The sequence below is a fragment of the Akebia trifoliata genome, unplaced genomic scaffold, assembly GCF_017979445.1.
Source record: "Akebia trifoliata isolate Shusen 1 unplaced genomic scaffold, ASM1797944v1 Contig00955, whole genome shotgun sequence".
Lineage (NCBI taxonomy): Eukaryota > Viridiplantae > Streptophyta > Magnoliopsida > Ranunculales > Lardizabalaceae > Akebia > Akebia trifoliata.
Genome location: NW_028237367.1, coordinates 17,228 through 29,198, shown reverse-complemented (window position 1 = coordinate 29,198; position 11,971 = coordinate 17,228). Strand labels below are relative to the sequence as shown.

The 11,971-nt window shown below is 33.5% G+C and overlaps 1 long non-coding RNA gene across 8 annotated transcripts; it reads left to right on the top strand.

Moving 5' to 3' along the window:
• Window positions 1-105: 105 nt before the first annotated feature.
• Window positions 106-10,334, top strand: LOC147380817 (uncharacterized). 8 transcript variants are annotated; one of them, XR_015175079.1, is made up of 9 exons: window positions 106-385; window positions 754-905; window positions 1,967-2,050; window positions 4,820-4,888; window positions 4,985-5,004; window positions 5,110-5,773; window positions 6,884-8,174; window positions 8,350-8,402; window positions 9,909-10,334. It is a non-coding gene; the product is annotated as an uncharacterized LOC147380817 (long non-coding RNA). The 8 variants fall into 8 exon arrangements; XR_015175078.1 differs by having other exon boundaries at window positions 4,985-5,335; window positions 5,635-5,773; XR_015175073.1 differs by having other exon boundaries at window positions 108-385; window positions 4,985-5,511; window positions 5,635-5,773; window positions 9,909-10,330.
• Window positions 10,335-11,971: the final 1,637 nt, after the last annotated feature.

The following is an 11,971-nucleotide window of genomic DNA, read 5'->3' as shown; positions in this document are numbered from 1 at the left end:
ATCCAAGTAGAAGGCCTAGAGTTCTCAAATCTAATTTATCTGTTCATGGGCTTTTTGGTTGTGTTTAGGCAGACAGATTTCTTGCATAAACTGAGACAATAGAGAGAGTGAGACAATAGAGAGAGGAAAGTCATATTTGAATCCAAACGCAACATCCTACGGACCGCTCTTCAAACAAGGAATAGAGAATAAAATCGAAGCTTCCAAGATAACTTGTGGAGATTCTAAAACTGGAGCTAAGACTGCCTTGACCAGACCTTTATTTGAGAACCATAGGAAAGCTACACAAAACCAGTTCCCAGAGGTAGGAGAAGCTGCTCGTAGTTTTAGCATCCATCACACTGAAGGAGGACTCATTTCTAAGGATTGAACAGTGAAGGGCCAGGTAATTCCTAGTTCGCATGATTCAAAGTCACTTTCTTCAGTTGATATAATAGAAAAGCTAAACTTGGATGAAGAATCTGAAGTAGAGCTGGCACATCTCGTGGCCATGTTTCCTGGTCTATCAGAGCAGTCCCTTGTTGATGTTTACACTGCAAATGGGGGTGACCTGGAAGCCACTGCTAACATGCTAAACCTACTCGTGTTACAATTTTTTATGCACAACTAGCCATTCTATTGGGTTTTTGGAATGAGAAAGATTAATTTAGTTTCTCCACTTTAGACTTTTTTACATACATTTTGTTTAACTAATAACTGTTTTTTTGATAATTGGACCTCCTCGGCCACTACCTTCGAATTCGTCGGATGAAGATAGGGAGGATGATGGATCAATGATCGGTCTTCCTCGGCCACCGCCATCGAATTTGGAGGAGTCAGATTTTGATGAGGATTTGGATGATGATACAAAGGATGAACACCAGATTCCACTCAGTAATGAAATTATCCTGAAGGGGTATTCGAGGGTAATGTTTTCACCTTCTAAATTATTGAGCTTTTGAATGTTTTTTTTTTCTGTTCCTTTTGTTATTATCAGTTGTAGACATGAAGTTTTTATGGAGAGAGGGTAAACGTGAGGTAGATTTGTGATGTACGAGAGCCGAGTTTTTATTTATTTTAGGTTTGTTCTAATTTAGAACATTTGACCAACTCAACAGTAATAAACTTCCAATAGAAAATAAAGAAAAGGTTCAGGGTATTTGATCTACAATAAAAGATAAAGAAAATGAGATGAAGAGAGAAAATAGACGATGAAGAAGAAACTAATAATGGTTTGTGATATCACACTAACATGGCTTCACAGCAAATAGTTTCCAACTACTGAAATACATCAATCACAATAGCCATAAGACGTGGTGAATTCTTAGGTGAAGGGCTCCAAATCAATGTTCAATCTGTCCCTCTACGTAGTATACACTTGGATCAACAAAAACCCATGTCTGGAAAACAATTAACATTAACATCAACAAAAAATTCAAATAACTAACAGAACACCACAGGCATATATAAAGAGAGAGAGATATGATCATGAGAGGGGTGATGCACGTGATACCTAACATTGGTCCAAGAAAAAATGTTCTTTTAAGGTCTATAGGTGCTTTAGTTTTGTCTCAAGAGTGGTGGAAAGCAAACCTCTATACCATCTTTATAAAACAGCACAATTAGGAGGCAAATAATGATCATACTAAATGGGGTTCTATTTATAATAGAATCATCATGTTATCCTTTTCATTGGTCTACTTCTGATCTAAAGCTGCAACTATGGAGTACCAACATAAGCAAGAGCTGGTGGTTCACGACTATCTAGCATCAGGGCCATCAGAGATACAAAATAAAGTAAAAGATGTACAAGTTTAGCTTAGCTAGCACTACCATTAGGTTAGACAAGTAATTGTTTTTTGTGATACTTAACCTCTATTTCTGAGCTTTGTGCTTGCTTTTCATTCTATCGAATACCATGCATGATTCCTTTCACTTTTCATTCTATTGCATCATTAATATAATCAGATTTATTGGCAAACTGCAGAATGGTAAACTGAAGAGATGTGTAAAGTCCCACAGTGTGGCTGTTGTATGCCTTAACTTGGAGGAGGATGGACAACCAATAGGGGTATGAAGTTAACTTGCTATATATATATATATTGTATCTGATGCTCAGTGATCATCATTGCCTTGCTAAATGCACAAGTAGCTTGTCAATTCTTGAAATGTATATGATTTAGTGAATTTGTTCCATTGGAATCTAATTGCTTCTTCCAGTACCTTCCTTTCATGGGTCATACATAAATATGTATAAATTTGTGTTTCTTTTTCTTTTTCTCTAAAGTCTAAAAAGTGCTGGAAGCTCTCCACCATTTTAATGCATCCTGTTTTATCTTACCCTTTCCTTTCAAGACTGTAGTTCACCATTATTTTATCTGAAGGTATCAAGTATGGGTTGGTGTTGTGAATGTGGGCGAGGCAGCGATGCATCATCTGAAATAGGTGTCAAGTGTGTGGTACTAACCAGGGGTCAATACAAATATGGTAGAAATACCTTAACCAAACACACATAATTTCAAAAAATATTTTATTTTACGTATCAAGTGTGTGGTACTGCCCTGGGGGTCAATTACAACTGTGGAAGAAATACCTAAATCAAACACCCACAATATCAAATTTTTTTATTTTATTTTATGTATTTTAAATATTTAATTTAGAAGACTTGTGTAGAGGTACATAACTCCTCCTCTGATAAACATGCGTGCTGATAGGGACCATTCTAAGTAACTCGAGCCATTTAACTTAATAGTTACAATGTAAAGGCTAAGGTTGTCCAACTAACCTGTCATAAAAGATGTCTTACTGTGGGATATGGAAGTCTTCCCAGCTTCATCTCTATTGTTATCCCTGTACTTGTCTGATCACTGTGAACCAATGTCATTTCACATGATATACACAAATCAACCACATTAAACCTCTGGTTTAGACAGATTAACACAAGTCAACTGCACTGCATTGTTGCTTTAAACAAATTATCTACTCTTCATTTTTGATTTACACAAACCAACCACACAACACTTCTTCTACCCACTTTTGATCACATTAGCGAACTTTTATAGACTTTACAGTCACCAAGACCTTAAAAATAGGTACCAAAATAAACATTCCGAGATATTCCCTAAACATCAACTTTTCTGATTCAATGTTTAGTTCTTGTCTCGGCCGAAACCAGAATGTTCTTCCAAAACATTCGAAATGTTTGAAACACTCGTATATGTTGCATTAACTGGTTTATTACCATCAAATGTTTAGATTGAATTTTGACCTGGGAGATCTGATCGAGGAATCTTTTGTATGGTACCTATGAGTTCCTAGGTACCTTTTGGTTACTCTATAAAGTTGCAGATTATGGATTGTCATGTTGTAATTCATGGTTGATTGTTAAATTTATGAAAGTTGAAGACGAGGGGCATTTGGTAGTTGGGGTCAAGGTCATCAATTTCAAAACATAGGGGTATCTCCAATATTCAGCAACACATGAGGGGGGCATTTGTAAAATCGATTTATTTTCAAAAGTTCTTATAGTGACGGGCACAACCGTAGTTAAAAACCCAATTTTTTTTAAAAAAAAGACCGTAGTATTTCATTATGTATTTTATCTGATATTATTCGCAAGGTCGTTGCTTCCATTTGCACTAATTTTTTTTCTTATTTAGTTTTTTTGGTTGGAGATGAATTTTTTTAGATTAGGAAACTTTGGGAGTACTGGATTCTGTTGCTACTTCCACTACTTCTTCGATAATTGATTTCGCATTAAAGCATATGTACATTTGATGGTAGCCTATCAGATTCCTAGATTCTTAGCTACTGGATTGAATAATCTGTCTGCTTAATTATTATTCGATATAATGACAATCACAATTTGCTTCATCCCTAAACACACAAAGCTTGATATCCAATGTCTTGTAGAATACTTCTGGACCCAATAACCCAATAAGTGGTTCTATACGCATTCATTCAACTTGATTTGTAGGTCTTATCAATACACATTCACAAAGTACTTCCGTATTTTTACTTTTTGGTGGTTGTATGTATTGTTTTTCTTTTGATAAACATTTGACATCTTGAAGATACTGAGAGCTCAAGTTCTGTCAACTGAACTTGTGCACCTTCTTGCCTTCACCATTAACTACATTTGAGGTATTTTGTTTGTCATTTTAATTTTCATTTTCATGTTAAGATAAGCTACTACAAGTTATTTCTTATGATTAGTCAGGTTGCTCTCTTATTTTTCAGTCCCTCTCCATGAAGGTTGCCTCTATGAACCCAATGTCTTTTGTTTGCTTATATTTTTCATTTTTATTATTTGATGAAGTTGATGGGTTCACCATTGCAATCTAATGCACCAATCCAGCCCTACTAGGGATGGCAATTTTGCTCTTTCTTGCCGGTGCCTCGACCGACCCCTAGAGGGTCGGTTTTTCCCACTTTTAAATGATTTCGGGGCGGTTATGTTAGTAAAAATGAAAAAATCGATTCCATTTCGGGGCGGGGACGGTTTTGATGTACCCCGCCCCAATTATATTTATATATATTAGATCTCATGGTGAAACTTAGATTAAATTATTTTATTTGCTATTTACCTACAAAAAATGTTCCTAGGTTTTAAATATGTCCAAAATAAATCAAGAGCATTTCTTTCTGATTAAATGGAGAGGTTTAATTGTAAAAGAGCAAGTGAGGTTTGGGAAAATGAAGAAAACATCTCGCATATCCGTCATTGGGTCTCTTTTAGAGGACAAACACTGTGCAGAATAGGTAGCCGATGAATTTTTTTCCCTTTAATTTCTTATGGTACCTAGTGTGTTGATTTTTATGAACGGCATTGGTTTTGTAGTTAGAGGAATGATTTACTATCGGAGGGCTTTGAAGCTTCAAGCTTTCCTTGACATGGCTTTTGAAAGTGGTAACCACAAGAGAATTTCTTCTGCAGAGTTTCTAGTGTTGTGGTTAATCTTTTTTGGGTGATTATGTTGTGATTCTTTTCATTTTGAACATGTAGAGATTTTGGAAGGCTACAAGGTAGTTACTGTTCCATCAGAGGAAGAGAAGAAGAGCTAGAGATCTCTTTATGTTCAACTAGAGGTTGTGGCTAACATGAAATTCACATATGTTGCTACTTTTCAGAATTTTGGAAATCAGAAGCAATGTGGTGATTGTTGTGTGACGGACATTCTAAATTAGCCATTTCTCTTTGATCTCTCTCTCTCTTCGTGATTCGTTCTTCGATTTGCTCTCTCTTTTTCTCTTCAATCTGGTCTGATTCTCGGATATCCCTGTATTTATCTCTCCTTAAACAATATCGCACTCTCTCTACTCGATCTAGTTCATCTTCTCTAATCGATCCATCAAGGTAACTCTCTCTCTCTCTCTCCCTTTTCGCGATTTTCTCTTCGATCTGCTCTCTCTTCTCTCTTCGATCTGGTCTGATTCTCGGATTCCCCTATATTCATCTCTCCTTAAACAATATCGTGCTCTCTCTACTCGATCTCTTTGATCTGGTTCATCCTTTCTAATCGATCCATCAAGGTAATTGTGTGTGTGTGTGTGTGTGTGTGTGTGTATGTTGTGGATCTACGGTTTATTGAAGATGAGAAAGTTTGATATTATTTTTTCTACTGATTCAAGAGATCTAGGGAATCAATTTTTCAGGTAATTAGAGAACTTTGTAGAAATCACATTGAGATCGACATTTCAAGAAATCTGATAATTTGATTAAAGTTGCTGTTAGTTTGCTCGGTTTGATAATAAAATCAGCTCAAAGTGCATCATCTCCAATTCATTTTTTCAGGTAATTTCATTTTCCTAGCAATGTGTATAAATGAAATGTTTCGGTTTGGAGAAAATTTTATTGTTGATTGTATGTTTATTTTACTTGATTTTGTAGATAGGATTTATATCAAAATTTTCCTTTCATGTTGAATTTTGTGGTAAATTCGATAATTTGTGTAATTAAATGGTTTGAAATTTTTTTATTGCTGAATGTATTTCGATTTTACTTCATTTTGTAGTTAGGATCTATATCAAAATTTTCCTTTCTTGTTGAATTTTGTTAGAAAGTGATTAATACAAATTTCTCTTTGTTTGTTTTGCATATGTATGTATGTGTTGTTATTCTGGGTTTATTAACAAGTTTTTTACTTATGTTGAATCAGCATCGCATTGGTTCAGCTTTACCGAAATCCACATTGTTATTGATATCCAAGTCACTGAGTTAAATCTTCCTTAGTGTGAAGTGCTTGTATTATGGTGATCTTGATGTTGTGATTTGTGAAACAAGAACTCCATTAAAATTAGACTGGCAAGAAGTAGATCCCTGTTAAAGAGCTCTGAAATTATTTATTTCCAAGGAAATTGGAGTCAAGTTTAAGGGACATAAAAATCAAGGATCACAAGAAACGTAAAAATAACTTACAGAAGACAGTTAATGTCATAGAGTACACGAGCTTTTCGGGGTTAACTCTAATAAAGAACGAAGCGTACTATCAAATGCCTTAAACTTTTCAATATGTGCGAGTCAAATTTTGATTTTATGTTTTTTCACCTTAATGCTATGTTTGGATTGAGAGAAATGGAGAGAAAATAAATGAAATCACTGATTTTTCCCAATATGTGTGAGTCAAATTTTTAAATAAGGTAATTTTCTTTTAACATGACATTCTTCTATTTTATTGTCTTTGTGGTTTCGATGCAGTTACTTCTAATGAATTTGATAAACATCATGTCATAACATTTTATTCCGTTGGACTGTTTTTGGGTAGAAATCATGAATGATTTTGCATTCTTTAGAACTATGTAATTTCTGTGGAGCAGATGGTTTTCTCTGAACCAGATGAGATAATATGTTTTGGTTGTTATTATTGGTAAGAGAACTTAGAATACAGATTGATGAATTTTTTAGGAAAATGGCAAAGGAACAAGTATGTTGGTGTCTCCCTGGTTGGGAAGACATTGGCAGCCATGACCATGTGCAGTCATGGCACAGGTACACATTTTCTCTGACAACTATCTAACATGATCCTACCTCCCCTGATCTAACCCCTATTGCATAAAATTTTCCAAGAAGGTGTAGCCCTATATTCTGTTTGCATTTACACTTGTTCTATTTTGTATTATATTTATTTATTTTTGTGATAGATTAGTCTTGCTAGTTGTTAGTGTTCTCTTTAGTTACATAGATCTCTCCCATCTCTGCAAAAGCAGCTTGAGGAAAAAGTTGGCCCCAAAGAGTGAATATCATGGGCTCAACATCATATAGAAATGAGTTTTGTTAGTAACTTCATCTAATTTTGTGTTTTGTATGTTACTATTGTCCTCTTTCATTTAGTAAGAGTCCCATGTTCTAGAAAAATGGAAGAACAGGATATAGTTTGGATCCAAACTTACTAAATTTGATTTTCTGATCACTTGGATTTCCTTTTAATTATAGAAACCATTTATCTTCCATCGATGGTCTATGCTTGTGGGATCCCATAATGGAAAATCATTTGTTCAAATCTGGTTTAAAGATGCATGTATGGTCACCTTTGTGATAATAGATGGATGGGTTATAACGGTGGCATCTATCGGTGACTCGCATTGCATACTTGAATCTATTGAAGGTGCTGTATATTATTTATCAGCAGATCATAGGATTTGAAGAAGCACATGGATTCTTGTCCGGGGCTTGCTAAGGAACCATGTTTAATAAAAGTTCCCACATTGGAGATTCATGCGCTTTGTATTAAAAGATTTCATCCTTGTAAGCTTTAAACTCAAATAGGTCCGGGAGTTTAGCTGCCATTTTCAGAGTCTTGAGATAAGTTCTTCTCAAATATTCTTCTTTGTAGTTACAATCTCCACTTTTTATTTGTTACACTTGCTTGTTTTATACCGGGCTTCTATATTTTGTGGTTAACTTTCAAAAAATCAGTTCATTCCTTATCATTTTGTTGATTTTATGCTCTTCTGGATAGTTAAAAGACGGTAATCAGTCACAACTAAACTTCAGTGGGTAATTTTCATCTTCTATTTTGCCGAAGTTTCTGCATCAAATTCTTCGTGGTATCGCATACTGCCATTCTCATAGAGTACTCCACCAAGATTTGAAACCATAGAATTTACTCATAGATCGTCGCACCAATGCTCTGAAGGTTGCAGACTTTGGATTAGTTTGGGCATTTGGTATTCCTGTGAGGACATTTACACATGAGGTATTAATGTTCACTGAAAACATTTTTGTGGTTCTCTTGCTTTATTAATTTCTTTAATCTCAATTTGGTTTCTGCTTGTGTGTGTGTGTGTGTGTGGAGAAAAGAGTTCAGAAGGGAAATCTTCTATGGGAAATCTTGCAATCATTTCTAACTTGGTTACTCTGTGTGTTTGCAGTGCGTGCCGTTGTGTTTGGATTTCACAAACAAGTATTTCTTTTTAAGCCAAAGGTAAGTTTGTTTTTCATTTTAAAATTCCTTGTTGTTACTTGCAACTTTCATAGTTTCAGTATTCATCATATCAATCTTGATGGGTTGTTAGTAGTTATTTGTCTTTAGAAATATATCATATGCTTCGGTTCCTTGAAAAGGAGAAAGAGATGTACAAAATATTGAACTAGGATAAGCTCAACCTACACATTCTCACAAGGGCAACCCATGTCTTCGTTGCGCATGACTGAACCATCTCAATGTACTCTTCATTATTTTATCATTTACTGGGGTTACTCTTAGATACTTTTGGATCTATTCATTTCAGATTTTATGTTTTTTAGTTTTTTCATTTGCCCATCTCAACATTCTTGTCTCAATTATGCTCAATCTATTATGTTGTTTCATGATTGTTACATTTTGTGGTGTTGAGTTTTTCGAATCAACTTAGAGCGTTGTGGTGTTGGATAGGGTTGGATAATATCCGCTTACCCGACTCATTTTATTCGAGATATTCGAGTATGAGTACAATTTTTTTATCCGATTAAGAATTTGGGTAAATTTATCTGTAATTATTTTTATCCGAACATTTTTAGGGTTGGATATGGATATGCGTCCTTTCCAACCCGAATATATGTATAACCCAAAATTAAGGATTTTCCATCATCTTCACAATTGGGTATATATATATATAATCTTTGGTTGAGTTGACTTTGCTAATTAAGATTTTTGCTACATTTCAAATTCTTATAATCAATTAGTGAGTTGACACATTCAATCTTTTAGGTTTAAAAAATAATAAAGAATTCATAGTTGTTCAAATGAGTTGATTTGATAATGTTATTTGTGGGAAATGTTGAATTTGTTTAATTAGTGCAAAATCTCAAATAAACTTACTTACAACACATGCACACACATTAAACTGAGTCAAATCGAGTTGAACCACGAGTTCTGATTTACTATTGGGCGAGTGACCAAAAGTAGTGTAGGAGCATGCGCTAGAAGTCTTTGAACCGTACAATTTATAAGGTTCGTATGTTTTTTGTGAATTATTTCATTTGTTCGAGAAATGCAAGTTTTTTAATTGAAAATGTTATTGTGATAGTTATTTGGGTAATTTGTTGGGTTTGATTATGGTTTGTCTTTTCATTTTTTAATGTTTCTTCCGGAAAATGAGGTCTCCAATTAGATTTTGTGATCTAGATTTGTTTTTTGTTTTTTTGGTTTTAAGAATGAAATTTTGAAAATGATATTTTTATTGATGATTAGATTGCATTTTTATTAATGTTTGATCAATAAAAAGGGTTAGTTGAATTTAGGTAAATTAGTCTTGTATGATTGATGGGTAGTGTTTAGTTGTTAGTTGTTGGTTAGTAATTGATCACCCTTTCCTGTAGTGCGGTGAAGTTAAAATTTTAACATTAAATATCTTATTTGGATTTTTCTTGGTCGGATTAAGATTGTTATAGTTTGATTATTTCTTTGATTTTTTCTAGTGCTTTGGGCTTTGACAAATTGATTTTGTAGGTTTGGATTTTTGATGGCGGAGGATGAGGAAGCTTTGGAAGAGCTAAATTTCATTTAGATTAGTTAGGATTTATTTTTTAGAATTTCTGTAAGGATTACTTGTCAACTTTTATTTTTATTATTTTAATTTTTATCTGGGAAGGCCCAGATTGTAATAGATTTAAGGAAGGAGGACAGTGGGACGTAACTGTCTCGGCCCCTTGGGTTCGTACATCGAAATTGGTGTCAGTGGCTCGAGTCGATTCAATTAAGTCATCCTTCGTCTAGAACGGGTGGTAAGTTATATCACCATGAATCCATTGTAAGTGGGTTCTTTTATTTATTTATTTATTTTATTTGTATGTGTTCCAAATTTTCACATTTGGACGCTTTACTTTTAGTTAAAAGGGCGCTCTTACGGGGAGGACACGCTATAAGATAAGGATCAGATTTTATCAGTGATTCCTTGCCCTTTTAGGATTAAAAATTGACTCACTTAAAATGCCCAATATCTCAAAGATATTATTTAGTAGATAGTCGTTAATATTTAGTGTGAAATGTGGTTTTTTGGTAGATGTTTGTTTCGTTATTAGTATGTAATAATGGGTTTTAAATGAAGGTTAGAGGTATAGTTGTTTATAATTAGTTATTAGATGTTATTGTTTAGTAGATAGTTGTTAATAGTTAGTGTGTAGTGTGTAATTTTTACAAAAGGTTTATGCCTTGAGGCTTATGCCTCATGACTCACGCCTCATTATGCAATGAGCCTTACACCTCAATAAGTTCAACATAACCCAAAATCGTGGGTCAATAAATTCAATTTTTTATTTTTTTTATTTTCTTGTTTTGTTTTACACAAATACCTTCTCAATGTCTCTTATTTACATAACCTACTAAATAGAAGAGTTTTTTGTATTCAAGAGATCACTCAAATTCTCTTATTAAAATCTTAAAATCTTTTTATACCAAAATTTCTTCTTAGAGGCTTTAATATTGATCGAATTCGAATCCATTGGTTTCTACAAGTTTCTTACAAAGATTGTGGTCAAATAGAACCAAGAAATCAAGGATTTACTAAGGTTTTGAGGTATGTAATTTTTCTATGTATATTCTTGAATTTTTTACTTTTTTTTTTTCTTTTAAAAACTCATATTTCCCTCTTGTTTTTGTGTTTGATTCTTTTATTTTTTGTTTTTTATTTTATTTTTTGTTTTTGTTTTAATTTTTCTCTAGTTTATAATAGGGTCTAAAACACTATTCTTAGGCCTAGAGTAGTTGTTTATTTGATGTTTGATACTCTGAGTGATAATACATCTTACATTTTATTTGATGCTTGAAGGTTGTTTTCTTATTTTTATATTTTCTCTAAATTTATTATAATTTTTATATATTTTCTAATATCTTTTTTAAAAATTAATTGAGGCTTATGCCTCACCTTAAGAACCCAAAACACCTCAAATACCCCTTAGGTATTTTAAAACATTGATTATTATGTGTTTGTAATAACAGGGTAGATGGATTATATATTTTTGTGAAAAGCTAACTTGGATTTATTACATTATTTGTCATTCCCTTATCAAATGATTCATTCTATATGGGTTTTGCACACAATAGACTTCCCCTAGAAATCCATTTGATGACCTTGAGCTTCATGATAGTTTGAAATGTCAATTTTATTTTCTTGTGATCACTTGTTGGATTGTTTTGTAAACGATTTTTTGGGTGCTATAAAAATTACTTTTATGAGATTGATTTTGTGTGTCGTAAATTTGATTTCTGCTATTGGATTTGCACTACAAAAACTAAATTTGTTAGAACTATTTTAGTGGTATAAAACCATGTCTCTTAGGATTGATTTTGATACCATAAAATTGAGTTTTGTGGGACCGTTTTGTGGTGTAACAAACTAATTTTGTGAGGATTTGGTTAGTGCTTAAAAAACTGAAGTTTTGGAACTATTTAAGATGCAAAAACGGGTTTTTGTGGGCATGATTGGGTTTTTAAAGTTTTTTTTACTATGTTGATGATACATAAACATAGATTTTGAGATTGCTTTGGAGGTGCATAAGCCTTACTTTTTGTAA